We start from the raw sequence: 12,011 nt of genomic DNA, 5'->3' as shown, positions 1-12,011 counted from the left end.
ATTTTTACAATTTGTCACCCTACGAATCCACACTTGCAGTGTTGGTCTATGAAATTCAGAAGTTAGGTTATCTCAAGTAACTGTAACAGTTGTGCCCCCGCCATGCAGTGTTATCAATGATGTAATTTCAGACGCTGCAGTAATATTATCAATGATGCCACCAGTAATTAATGTGTGAGGTAATTAACAGTGCATGCCGTGGCATAAGTTATAATTACTTTAGAGCCGGGATTTAAAATCTAGACCAGGATCTAGATTTTTGTCATTTTTGGTGTAATTCTGTTCAGCTGTTTTTGCAGTATTGCTGTTCTATTTTCCTAAGAAAAGTTGCATAGGGAAAACGTGTATGGGACCCGCACCCTTTTTCTCTTCCCTCACTTGACAGTTCACTCTGAAACTTTAGAGTAAGGAGCTGACGTGGTGAACTTTAAAAAAAATATATATATATATGTATATATATATATTTTTTTTTAAACAGTTGCAAAGTTATTAGCAAACCTATGGAAACATGATAACCACGTATACACACACACACACAAATATATAATCATTTATATTTCATTCACTCAAAAACAAAGGGTAAAGTAACGTTATAGTTAGGTGTGCTAAAAAGATCTGTTTTCGTATAAAAAAAAAAAAAAAACCTTACAAACTCACTGGGAAAAAACAAAGGTTAAAGGTAACATAGTTAAGTGAACATGTCTGTGACAACATTAACGTTTTAGACTATAAAAAAATAAATTTAAAAAAAAAACTGAGATTCACCAGTTATAGTTAGCAATGCTAACTATAACTTCCAGCCCCAACACGCACTGCTTATGGCCTCACAAATTACATCACTCATGACATGTTCTATGACATGACTCACAATATCACTGATGACATCTCAAACCCCCCTTTCCCCCCCAAGACCCCCACACCTGTAATAAAATACGTCAGGCCCCATGAATGGTGTTCCCAGGACTGAAAAAGGCCCTGGCTGCGGGTGAAACACTTCTAACAGCAGATTTATCAACTTGTGAATAGATGCCAAAGCAGTACCTCCCACAACAGTGGGTCTGTGGAATGCCTCAGAATAAAGTTCTGCAGGACCTCAGAGGCAATATACCTATAAAAGCGGACCCTTCAAGACCGTAGCGCTTTGTGAACATGCACAGATGCCCATGCAGCTGCTTAACAGATATACAGGACAGGCATTCCGTTTGCCAACACTATGGTAGCAGCATGATGTAATGAGTTCTCAGAACTTCTGGAGGCTGCTTCTTACCCAACATCAACAGATCTTAATACACAGGACTATCCATTGTGAGACAGGTTATCTTGGTATCACCTTGCCCTTCTTTGTCCCAGAAAACCAGACACAGAGCTGACTGTCTGCAGTAAGTAGTGGACCAACACAGTTGTGATGTGTAATCACAATTTACTGAAAGTAGAAGTTTCGAATAACCTTAACCACTGTGACCATTTAATCGGTGGTTTGCCAAGTTGAGATTGAAATAGAGGTGATTGTGCAGTTTGCTGAGCACTTGCCTTGTTATATCAGGTAAATTCAAGCTTCACAAATGTCAACAGGGAAATTATACAACAGAGCAATGTTGTCATCACTTGTTGGAAAAAAAGTACCTGCAAAGGCGATGTCCAACGCTCTCTAAGCTAATAAAGAACTGCATGCTTACAAGTGATCTTTTAATGGCTCCCTCTGTATGAACTGCATGCTTACAAGTGATCCTTTAATGGCTCCCTCTGTATCTCCACCTTTCCAAGATGAAAGTGTCTGTGTTCATTGAATTGAAACGTCTTTCCCAATTTAAAAATGCTGCAGCTTTGTCAGCATGCGTGTGCAGACCCATTCATGTGAGACAAGGCAATCGAGACGTCGCTTGAGAAGTACCGGGAAAAGGCACACTGGCCCGCAAACAGTTAAAATAAATTATCTGCCACAAAGTGGAAATTACTCCAATGGCCGTCTGATGCCTGTGACACTCACCTGCAGGTTCTGCCTAAAGCCTAAAGATGGCCATCGCAGGATCTCAGGTGGTAGGCCTAAGCAGAATCTGGGTGTTGGTGTGCTGAGGAGATCACAAAGATATCATTCTTGTCACCAGATAGTATAAGTAGTGGACCAACACAGTTGTGATGTGTAATCACGATTTAGACGTGGAGGTCTGTCAGCCAAAAATCACAACTGCTCAATGTCCAGAACGGTAGGAGAATCTATGACTAACACTGCAGCCACAAACGTGAAATACAATTATGTCATGACTGAAAACATCTTAATAAGCAAACAGTGTAGACACTGAAAGTAAAACGAAGAAACGTATGACAAACAGTAAACACTAAACAGTACACTTTCCAAATTATGTTCTTTGGTACGATCTGTGTAAATGCACAGACCTCTCTTGAGGTACAAGTATTTAGAAGGTCAGAAGAGTGGCGACTTGTCCAAAGTAAAAAGGTGACACCACCTTCAGTAGAAATGCAGCTCAAGTCTTTAGCACCAATTTACCTGGAAAAAGGTGGTATAAGGAGGCTAGACCGAGCGGGCCTGATGCTCACTCACACGGCTTGCTGATGCTATCACATCCGGAAAGACCGTATTTCAGGTGAAGAGGCGCAATGAACAAATAAGCACAGGCTCAAAAGGGGTAAACCTGAGGAAATTAAGAACCAAATTTAAGTCCCACTGTGGAATAACAAAGGGCTTTAGTGGAAACATATGATGATTTAAGGAAACACATCCCAACAGGTGATTTAAACAATGATGGCTTCACTGGCAAACATAAAAAGGCCAAGAGAGGGAACAAATGACTTAAAAGTGGACACAGCAATTACTTGCTCGGCCAAAGACAGAACAAACAATACAGCTGACAGCCTGACAAGCAGTGCGTCAGACTGGGGGTGCCACAACAAGCCACAAACATACCCCAGCACACACTGATTTATTGGAAGAGTACCTGGATGACATCAATGATTTCAGGAGGGAGATGAAGAAAGATTAACTGTCACTGCTCAATCTCCATGCTAGGAGGTACAGGTTGCATAGGCTCCAGCGCAAGTCCCTGCTGCTGTGAAAGATTATTTTCCCTAAGCATTCCAGGTACCACATTCTCCTAATCCAGCCCTGGGCAACTAGGCTGACTTGAGCCCGGTCATTCCTGGCCTTCAGAACCTGGGACAAGAGAGGTAATGGCAGGAAGGCATACAAGAGCACTGTGCCCAACTCCATGCAGAAGGAGTCTCTGAGGAAGAGACTTCTTAGTAACTCCAGCACGCAAACATGTTGACATTGTACATTCTCAGCTGTAGCAAAAAGATAGGGCTGGCGTTCTCCCCATTGCTGGAAGACTCCCTGCGCCACCTCTGGGTGTTAACTGCTATTCGGGATCCCCTAAGCACCATTGGCTCAGTTCTTCCACTTTGGCATTTAAAGATCAGGTGGTGTAAAACCAGGGAAATCCCCTGACGATACAGCCAGTTCCAGAGGCGCAGAGCCTTCTGGCACAGGATTCAGGATCCCACCTCACACAACCCTGCTTGTTGTAGAACCACCTGGCAGTGGTGTTGTCCATGAGGACCTGCACAAATCTCCCTTGATGGCAGGCAGGAAGGCTTTCAACGCATAACAAATTGCCCACAACTTCAGCAAACTGAAGTGGAGGAGAGCCTCCAGTGGTAACTAAGTCCTTTGATCTACACCATATGGCCTACTCATCCCAGTAGTGACGCATTGGTCAACACTGTTAACTAGGGTCAGACTGGGAAAGAAAACAGGCCTGAGCACCAAAGTGAAAGTGGCCTCCAATAGGGAATTAGGTGGCTAACAAAACGTTTTGAACTTGTAAAGATACACTGTATAAGTTGTGGAAGATAATTGAAAAACTGGACCGTGTCCATGATGAGAAAACAAAATGTGTGTGCGCAGATGACCTGCTGACTAGCACTCTTCTCAACACCAAGAACATCTGTGCAGGTCACTTTTTATCCCTGTCGACCCTGGAAGAACGGAAAATATCAGTTTCTCCTTTGAGACATTTGCTATGCTTGCACATTGCTTATCATATATAACTGTACAAGGCTGAACTGTTAAGCATTTTACTTACTATCAATTTTGGGAAGCTGGAACAGTTTCTAACTGCAGGGAGCCATGCATAAATTATGTTGCACACCTGGTAAGCTGTCAAACATTACGCTTGTACAGGCCTCCTCTTAGGAGGAACCACATGACCGCTGACAGTGGAGATTTGTAAATATATTTATTCTGTCTGCGTTTTCAGTCTTGGGAGGTGTCAGACGGCTGATGTTCTCCACCAGGGTCAACATTTCCTCATCAGTTCTACATAAACGTGTGTTCTGGTATTATCAGAGTAAAGTGTTGTTCTTCTCCTAAAGATTTTGGTGACTCGGGTAACAGGCGCCGGTATTTTGAGGGCTGCAGGACAAATGATTCTCCCCTCTCAACCAAATGTGCACATCTAGAAAAGCTAATGGATTTTAATAAATATGCCTGGTCCGTCATTTCTGGGGGACGTAACTGTGCCTGTTGACCCGCTCTCTGCACCCTCGCCCTAAGACTGCAAAGTACATGTGTCAGAATACACATGGGCAAGAGGGTAAGGACATGTAAAGATTAAAAAAAAATCTAAAACACAAAGAAGGGTTGTAGGTACCAGTTTCAAAGTGATATATTTTAAGTGCCATGCTCATAGTTCTATGTTTTAAACATTAGGTCCAAAGCACTAGGCTCAAAGTGATAGATTCAAAGCACTAGGTTCAAAGTGCTAAGTTCTAAGGTACAGTATGTCAGGACTGAATATACAGGATACAAGGTGTGAGCATGTTGGGTATGAATTTTAAGTTTATATGAGGCTGGCACAAATTGAGGTCTAACCATTGGCCAGGTCTGAGCACCACGTTTATCAGTCCCAAAGTTCTCACAAAGTTGAGTTCCCTGAATGCAAGGGCCCATAGGAAGAGAAAGGGGCAGTGCGGAGAGGTGGGCGTGAGGAGCAAAAGATATGGGAAGGAGGGGCCATCTTATGTTGGGTCGGACTGGCTTTGTATTGTGGGAGAGATATGCACTGGAAAAAATGAATGTCCTAACAAACCTAGCCCCACAGGACTGAATGATACGGTCCCTCCATTTGCCCCAGCCCAGTACAACTCTCTACAAAAGATCCTTCTACAAAGAACGCATAGACAACAACGCACACAACAGCAAGGAACTTTTCACCATCACCATAGAACTCACCAAACCCAAATCCTGCGCCATCGACCCTCTGCACTCGCAAGACCTCTGCAACTCCCTCTCCAGCTACTTCCACCGCAAGACTGCAGACATACACAAAAGCTTCATAATGCTGCCACCCACCATCACCACCACCACCGACGCAGCCAACCCCACAGCACCCTGCCGCACCAAGGTACTTAGCACCTCATCAACAGCTCCTTTGAGACTGCCACCTTCCCAGATATTTGGAAACACGCCGAAGTCAACGCCTTGCTCAAAAAACCCAAAGCAGACCCCGAAGACCTTACAAACTACCGACCTATCTCTCTATTCCCCTTCCCCGCAAAGGTCATAGAGAAGATAGTCAACAAACAACTGTCCCACTTCCTGGAGGACAACAACATACTCGAAGTCTCCCAGTCTGGATTCGCAAAAACCACAGCACAGAGACCGCCCTCATCGTCTGCACTGACGACATTAGGAGCAGACTTGACAAAGGAGAAACCGTTGCCCTCATCCTTTTCAACCTCTCCGCAGCCTTCGACACCGTATGCCACCAAACCCTTCGCACACGCCTCTTCAATGCCGGAATTCGCCACAAAGCCCTGGACTGGCTCACCTCCTTCCTCTCCGAAAGAACCCAAAGTGTTCGCCACCCTCCATTCCAGTCTAAAGCCACCAAGACCATATGTGGAGTCCCCAAAGGATCCTCACTCAGCCCCACCCTGTTCAATATCTACATGGCTCCGCTAGCCAGTATCGTCCGCCCCCACGGCCTCAACATCATTTCCTACGCCGACAACACCCAGCTCATCCTCTCCATCACGAGGAACCCCTCTACCGCCAAGAACAACCTGCACGCTTGACTCCTCGCCATCACTAATTGGATGACAGCAAGCCACCTCAAACTGAACTCAGGAAAAAACAAGATCATCATCTTCGGAACCAACAGGATAGCATGGAACGACTCATGGTGGCCTGCCACCCTAGGACCACCCCGACACCCACCACCCACGCATGCAATCTCAGCTTCATATTAGACTTGTCTCTTTCCATGACTCAGCAAGTCAACGCCATATCATCCTCTTGCTTCAACACAGGTAGGCTGACAGGCTTCTTTTAGAATGGTCATACATTCAGGTGGCAAGTTGAGATAACCCAAATCCATGACCTCAGGTTCCATATCGCCAAGTTGAGAGCTTTGGGATCTGGGTGCCTGATCTCGCCATGGTTATGAGTGAGAAGGTCTAGCCTGCTGGGAAGCTTCTCGTGGGAAACTACAGAGGTCCACTAGTGATGTGAACAAGGGATGGCGAGCCCAAGAGGGAGCTCCCAGGATCATTGTGATAGATGTTAGCATGAGCTTCCAAACCAGAAATGGAGAGAGAGAAGGAAAAGCATAGGCAAATATTGCTTATCAACTCATCCATAGTGCGTTGCCCTTGGAGAGTGGGTGTGGATACCTGGTGGGGAAGTTTTGGCATTTTGCATTTTCTGCGGTTGTGAAAAGGTCCATCTGAGGGATCCCCCACCAGTTGAAGTATGGGAGAAGGATTTGCAGGTGGAGTCCCCATTTGTGAAATTGATGCTGCATCCTGCTAGAGAGGTCTGCAAAATCACTGCCTGTGCCTGGGAGATATTCTGGCAGCAGATGAATGTGGTTATGCAGTGCCCATTTCTAAATGATCTGAGCTAGATGGGATGTGTAGACCGTGCCCCCCCCCCTTTTTGTTTCTGTACATAGTACATGGCTGTCATGTTGTCCGTCTGGAATAGGACAAACTTGTTTATGAGTTGAGGAAGGAATGCTTTCAAGGCTAGGTGAACAGCTTGAAGCTATAGGTAGCTGATATGGAGACACCGAAGTTTATTGTCCCATATAACCTGTATTCTGAGATCCTTGAGATTTGCACCCCTACCTGTGAGTGATGAGGATGTAGTGACAGTGTGTGTGGGAACAGGGTCTATAAAAGGCAGCTCTTTCAACAGATTGTTGGAAATCCACCACTTAAGAGAGTGACAAGTCTGGCGGTCTATCAACACTAGATCCTCTAACTGACCCTGTGACTGAGACCACTGTTGTGTTTAACACTCCTGCAACAGGCGCATTTGCATTCAGTCATGGGGTACTATGGTGATGCATGAGGGAATCCTCTCTAAGAGGCACCTGACTGTCCTCACTGTGAGTTGTTTGTCTGAAATAGAGGTAATTGACTGAAAATTATGTACTCTTACAGAATTGGCGTAGGCGAATTCTGTTTGTGTTTAGAATTACCCCTAGATATGGCTGAATCTGCTGAGGATGTAGGTGAGACTTGTGAGCACTGATGATAAATTCCAAGCGGTGTAGCAGATCTATTGTAATGTGCATGTGCTATAGGCACTGTTGGTGAGTGTTGGCTTTGATAAGCCAATCGTCCAGATACGGAAATATCTGTACTTTTTGTCTGCACAGATGGGCCGCCATTACTGCCAGACACTTGGTGACTACTCGAGGTGCGGAAGTCACCTCAAGTGAAAGGACCCTGAATTGATGTTTCCTACCCATCACAAACCTGAGGTATTTGCAGTGTGCTGGACGTACTGGAACATGGAAATGGGCATAGGGATTCAAGAAAGGTGCCCAGCTGGAGGAGGGAGTCAGGTCTTGGAGTGCGACCATATGAAAATGCTCTGCCAGGATGTAGTGATTGAGGAACCTTAGCCCTAAAATGCGACGTAAAGATCCATCCTTTTTGGGGATTAGGAAGTATAGGGAGTATACTCCCGACCCTTGATGTTGTATAGCGACAGGTTCTATGGCTTCTTTGAAAAGAAGAGCTTGAAATTCCTGTTTGAGCAGTGCTTGATGTTCCAGTGATAACCTGTGGGTGTGAGGTGGGATGTTGGGAGGTGTGGTAATGAGCTCCAGACAGTAACCAAAACAAGTTTTCCCTATTCATTTCTCCATAGGGATTTTGAACAGCGATAGCGCAAAAACTACTGGACAGAATTTGGCAGGAAGGCAGGTCCTGGTCCAGAAAGAGTGCTTTCCTTGTTTTGGTTTAATTCTGTTCAGTAGTTTTTGAGAAATTAAGGGGGGGAAACAAATGTGTATATCTAGGGACACATAGGATTCGCGACCCCCAACGACCTAGCGCTGAGATCTGATAGGCTGATAACACCAACAATAGAAGCTGTTGAAGTGTTGGCAGCCATCTTGGGACTCCCTGACCCCTTAGCTCTGGAGGTGGGGTCCTAAATTCTATTTCTCAACTGTAACATCCTTGTAACCTTTGTTTTTTCAATGAAATAAATATATATCTCACTGAAATAGATATATATAGGAATATACATATATACACATATATATTCTTCTCCTCAACACCCAGAATCGCACAGATTTCTTACCATATTCCACTGTACAAGGCTAAACTTACTATTGTATTTTGGGAAGCTTGAACAGATTCTCACTGCGGAAAGCCTTGCTTGAATTAAGTTGCATGCCTGTTAAGCTGTAAAACATTAGGTTTGTACAAGTCGTGGGAGAAGTCTGGTGGCTAATATTCTTCATCGGTCAAAACACTACCTCAACGCGTCTATTTAGAAGTTTATTATGGTATTACCAGAGTGAAGTTTTTTGCAAGGTATAGTAGACTGCATGCAATTGTGCTGGCTGCAGTCAAAGTTTGTTTTGACATCAGGGAAATCAACAGTAAAAACCACAAAACAGGCCCACAAAGAGCCAAAAACCCAGCGCAAACAATTACCTATCAGACAAGCCCATCAGGTACTGCCTGAGTGCCCTACACAGCCAGTCTGACCCTGCCATTAACTCTGGGTAGGGTAGGGACCATTGCAGGTGCCTTGTAGTCTCCTGGGACACCTGGATAGAATTTTATAGAACCCCTTGCTGCTGTGCCCCCAGAGAATTCAGATCATACAGCAGAGCTTGAATGTGCCATCTGGCATAGCCAGAGAGCAGAATGTTGGGGGATGCAGGCCAAGAAGCTTCAGAGTCATCTTCACTGAGACTCAGCAAAGAGGATAAAATATTAGGATTATGGCCTATACATCCTGGACTCATTGTTCCAGAAGACAGACTCGAAAACCATATCCAGGATGGTTCCTACGGAATGGAGCCTCTGTGAAGGATTCAGGAGTGACTTCGAAAGATTGACTGAAAACCCCAAAGATATCTAGAGGTTCGCAGTCATCTGCAGGTGGTCTATGACTGACTCTGGTGAGCCTGCCTTCAATGGTCAGTCATTGAGGTATGGGAAGATTGGGACCCTGACCTTCAAAGATGTGCAACAACCACCCCCACCACCTTTGTGAACACCTCAAAGGCAATGGTAAGCCTGCTAAAGATCACAAACAAAGTGTTAATGTACCACTTTAAACTACAGATAGTGTCTGTGGCCCTGTAAGACAGGTATATAAAAATGAGCATTCTGCTGGCCCAACCCCACCATCCAGTATCCAGGATCTAGGGCAGACAGAACCTGGCACAAGGTGAGCATTTTGAATCTGTCCTTGTGCAGGAAGACATTGAGGGTGAAAATGCGAAACTGGATAAAAGGCTTCCATTGTCCTTCGGCACAAAGTAGTAACAGATAAAACAACCCAGTACCCATTTCTGAAGCCTGTGCCCTCTCTCCTTTGACCACCTCCTGGTACATAACAAGTAGTTGTCCTTCTAACAACTGCTCAGCAAGAGGAAGAAAAATGGCAGGGCACCCCTGCACTGGACTAATTGAAGAATCCACCTATCTGATGTGATGATCTATCACCCCTGAAGGAAGTGTCTGACCCTGCCTCGTAATGAACGGCTGTGTGCCATGAAGGGCAAACTAAAGAAGTTATGTAATGATTGTTGGAGGGGAAGGGGATTTGGATGTAAGCTGCTCTTGATGGCCTGGTCGTTGCCTGACCACGAAAGATCTGGTAGGTCTGTTGTGCAGGGCATGATATGGACGATATGCCAAGGCTCTGGCACATTCAGAAAAGTGGTGAAATCACTGAGTGGGACTGCCTGACTAGCACTGAAAAGTCTAAAGAAAGTTCTGTAGCTTGTGTCTTTTTAAATTGGTCCATCGAAGGGCATGTCCATTTGGAACACCTGGACGTCCAGAAAGTCAGTGGTGTCTATGTGCGAGCAGATGACAAGCTTGGCCACACCTCAGCCATCCTGAATAGTTTTAGGCAAGGAAGTTAGTAAGGCTTCCAGAACTGCTGGCCAGATCTCACCAACCATGCTCCAAAGCACGTGTAATGACCCAAAAGGCAGCTGGAACTGACTGACTTCAAGGCCAGGCTGGCCGATGAAAATATTTCCTTGCCAATGTTTCAAAACATTTGGACTCTATCATGATCAGTTGTACGGGAAAGTAACAAGGTTCAATATGCTGGTGGACGCATGCACTACCAAACTCTCAGGGAGTGGTGTTTGGGTTAAAAAAGTCTGAGTCATTTGGTACTGGTCTATTGAAGCACGCAACCAGGCAAAGGGTCGGAGGGCGAGAACACGATTTAGACTAAGTGTCCAACAGCGTGCCAGTAATTGCTTCATTGAAGGACAGGAGAGGTGTAGTTGATGCCTGAACAGGCTGCAGGACATCTGTGAGCAGATTTACTTTTAGCTAAATAGTGGGAAGGTAGAGGTTAAGTACTTCAGCAGCCCTTCTAATGATAGTTGCAAAAGATGTACATTCCTACATTGTTGGTCTAGAAGGCGGCACTAACCCAGTAGCAGGTGAGGTATCCAACCCACAGGCATCTTGTAGAGCCATACACCAACTATCTTCAGAATAAGGTGGCGCAAACTCTTACCCAATCCCTTCACTATCATCTCCTTATGGCTAGCTCTGGTAAAAACTGCGTCAAAAGTGTTTGTGTGGAATTGTGCAGTAATGGAATAGTGTTTGGGGGATGTGCTAAATCAAGATCTGGGAGCAGCCCTGGTCGAGTCGAGAAAAAATTGGCTCACTGATGGTTACCACAAAAGAATATGGCTTCTTCTCTAGGGCCAGCTGCATTGATGTCTAAGGGACTGGCACATATTTTGTCGATGCCCTTGCACCTTCTATGGAGAACGAGAGTGGTGGGAAGGGGCAGAGTCCAGCTTGGGCTTCTTGTATTTCTTCTTGGACTTCCCCAAAGACTTTGACTGCTAAGATTTGCCACAGAAACTGATCTGGAGCAGGTGCACACTCTCAACTTCGACCTGGAGTGGGACCAGTATGAAAACTTGAGGTGTTTTGCCACACAGAACTATGCATTTTCACGTGGCTGTCTGATTCATCTGAGCTCAATAGTCAAAGGTCTTGGAGTCATCGGCCAAACCTCAACACCAGAGGTACAACTCATGGGGTTCTGTCACAGACATGCATTTGCAACACTCCCTACAAGGTTTAAACACTGTAGGCTAAGGGGGAAACTGCGATGTCAGCATGCCTCGTGGCACACTGATGTCACATATGGGTGTGGGGGGCTCGGGAACCGTCAGGCTCACCAAAGGCGTTAACAAATAAACAGTTGTGCAGATAATCTTAAAATGCTCAGATTCACTTAGTTTTGTAACCATTTCTTGATCTCAAGTTTGCCAACATTAAGGAAGCAACATTAAGGGACGTACTCTGAACTAATCATATCTTGGAAACTGCTGTCCAAAGCTGTCCATCTATTATCTGTAGCTTTGGAATGAGGAGCGGCACACTGATTAAACATTAACTGTTTATACAGCTGTGGCAACTCCAAAAGACAGCATCGAGAGGGGTTAACAAAGAACATATTAAAAATGCAT

At 45.1% G+C, this 12,011-nt stretch overlaps 1 protein-coding gene across 4 annotated transcripts in view; it reads right to left on the bottom strand.

The window, feature by feature from the left end:
- Nucleotides 1-12,011, bottom strand: part of KLHL13 (kelch like family member 13) — a 368,477-nt gene that overhangs the window by 155,650 nt on the left and 200,816 nt on the right. The gene's annotated exons all lie outside the window — the stretch shown is intronic.

This window comes from Pleurodeles waltl, chromosome 2_1 (genome assembly GCF_031143425.1).
Source record: "Pleurodeles waltl isolate 20211129_DDA chromosome 2_1, aPleWal1.hap1.20221129, whole genome shotgun sequence".
In the NCBI taxonomy this organism is placed as follows: Eukaryota; Metazoa; Chordata; class Amphibia; order Caudata; family Salamandridae; genus Pleurodeles; species Pleurodeles waltl.
This window is presented reverse-complemented; position numbering and strand designations above follow the sequence as displayed.